At 39.3% G+C, this 2642-nt stretch overlaps 1 pseudogene; it reads right to left on the bottom strand.

Moving 5' to 3' along the window:
• Positions 1 to 232: 232 nt before the first annotated feature.
• On the bottom strand, positions 233 to 902 carry LOC102772503 (annotated as a pseudogene).
• Positions 903 to 2642: the final 1740 nt, after the last annotated feature.

Genomic DNA, 2642 nt, shown 5'->3' with positions numbered 1-2642 from the left:
AACTGGATATTTTATTTTATATATTTTTATTTTTTACCCACAACAAGCCATAACTTTGTTTTTTAAATATTTTTTATTGACTTTTCAGAGAGAGCGGAAGGGAGAGGGCAAGAAACATTTATGTGAGAGCCATAACTTTATTAATGATAGAAATATTACAGATTTCACACCAAGCTGCAGTTACTCTTTTGAAACATCAAAAAAAAAACACACAAACAAACCAAAACCATGGTTACAGTGTGAATTTCATAATACCATTCACAATATCATTACTGTTGATCTTCAGGGCTTGGACTGACTTTGCTCTTGACACATTTGCTTGTGACATGAGCAATTCTATGTCCCTAACTACCATACCTGTTTCATCAACCTCTTCCTCTTCACTCTCTTCTTGTACCATTGGAGTCTGTGTGTTTTCCTTGAATGTCTGAGACAGCTTCACCTTGAACTTTGAATTTCTCAGCAGCTGCTAGCAGGACTTGCTGAGATAAATCCTCAATATTGGCTTCCCCCAAAACTACGTAGGTATCTGAGGCTGGGCTCTTGTAGACATCTGGTTTTGTGATGACAAAGAAGATATTCTTAGATTTTCAGATAGTGACCCTAGTAACCCTTGTAACTTGTCTAAGACCAAGTTTGGACACAGCCTCTGCGCCTTCTCTTCACTCCAGCTCTGTTTGGCTTTACTGACCAGCTCTTCATTGATTCCAGCGGCTGCCAGCTGGGCTTGTTGTGTGGTTTGCCTGTGCGGAATCTTGTTCCTCGAGCTCTGGTCCTGATTCATCACTGCCAGATTCTGTTCCAGACCTTGTGTCCGCCTGGGGCTGTGGCAGCTCGTGCTCTGCAGCAGGGACGGTTTCGGTGACTTCAATGGGCATTTTATGTGGGGAACACAGAACCAAGATGGCCACGTAATGAATATTTTAATAGTTCCATTCTTCCATTTTCAAGCATTAGAATGTTTTTTAAATTATTAAAGTTTGACATTTTGTCAAGCTCCTGTTTCTAACTAGAGTCATTTCTACTACACATTAAAGAAAGTAGCTTTAAATTTTGATTCAATTATCTCTAAAGGAAAAGATGTGCCTAGATCATATCCAAAATTTATATCTCATTAATGCTTCAGTAATCCCATTAATTTGACCACACAAGCATTGACCATTGCTGGGTGTTAATCCCATAAAAAGTACCACTGAGTCGGAACCTGTACTCCCTTAGTTCTGTGCTAAGCATTCTCCCTTATCTATTACAGAACCACTTATATCTCACTTCTTTGTTTTTGCACTCTTATAAGAGAGTTGACTTGTGACTCTAGAGTGCAAGGTATCACAAATCATTCTGGCCAATGCTTTTTCTCTTTAACAAATCACACTTGACTATTTTTAAGAAGTTAATGAGAGAGGCTATCTTGTGCTATCACTAGTAGGCTGGGGTTTCTACTTTCCATTATCTTTCAGTCAGTATCTACTTTGTTGGGTTTTTTTTTACTTATGTTATCCAACACTTCAGGCCCTCAAATCTAGTGACTACTTTCTCCTAGATTGTGAACAACCCTTAACACACTGCTAAAAGAAAAAAAGTACACACCAAACAAACAAAAATATTTTTAACACAGAGTTGGGCATCTTGCTTGATTGGCTAATGTATATTTTATTTATTTACTTTTTGGGGAATACATTTTTCCCTGTTTAGAATTATAGTTGACCCTAGAACAATGCAGGGGGAAGTGGGAAAGGGGAAGACCTCTGCACCTTTGAAAATCCACATACTCAGACTCCCAACCAAGGAAATGACCCTTGAACTACACAGTGGACCATGCAGTTCAAACCCGTGTTGTGTTGTTCAAGGGTCAAATGTATTTTTATTATTTGAGATAATCTCTGACTAAAATAATGGAATAGCTAATAAGTGTTTGAGTATGGTGAATGGAATGGAAAGCACATTTAACCTTGGAATAAAATATTCCTGATAACATTTTTTCTTTTAAAGATTCCAATGTGATATCATAAGTGTATGCATATATCCAAACTCTTCAAATTACATGCCTTAAGTATGTGAATTTTTTTTTGTATATCAATTAGCCTTAATTGAGCTCTCCTTTATAAAGAAAAGAATAACTTTGTTTTTGTCAGGTAAAATGAGGCTTAGTTTTGCCCCCGCCACCCCCCCCCCAAAAAAAAAATTTCCAATAAATGGAAAGAGATACCATCCTAATGGATTGGAAAGACTCAATATTGTTAAAATATTAGTTCTCCCCAAAGTAATATGGAGGTCTTCCCAGAGGAGTGAGGGGTCCTAGCCCCACACCAGGCCCCCAAGTCAGGGTTTCAGTGTCAGAAAGAGAAGTCCCTATAACCTCTGGCTATAAAAACCAATGTAAATTGAGGCTGAGTGAGATGGAGGGATACTGGATTTCCAGGTAGTTCCTTTTAATGGGCCTGCACATGGACTTACTCTGACTCACTCCCTGCACCAGGGGCATAAGGGAAGGAACTGAATTGTCTGGCCTCGGGCAAGAGCTAGACAAAAATACTGGCCAGTGTTCCTTTGATGAGCCTTGCCCCCATAGAGCCCAGAGGCAGAGACTCGGCCAAATCTGAGTCTCCATTAACCTGGCTCACCCTGTTTGCCCTACCCTGATG

This window comes from Myotis davidii, unplaced genomic scaffold, assembly GCF_000327345.1.
Source record: "Myotis davidii unplaced genomic scaffold, ASM32734v1 scaffold281, whole genome shotgun sequence".
NCBI classification, from domain to species: domain Eukaryota; kingdom Metazoa; phylum Chordata; class Mammalia; order Chiroptera; family Vespertilionidae; genus Myotis; species Myotis davidii.
The sequence above is the reverse complement of the archived record's forward strand: the minus strand, read 5'-3'. Positions and strand labels throughout refer to the sequence as shown.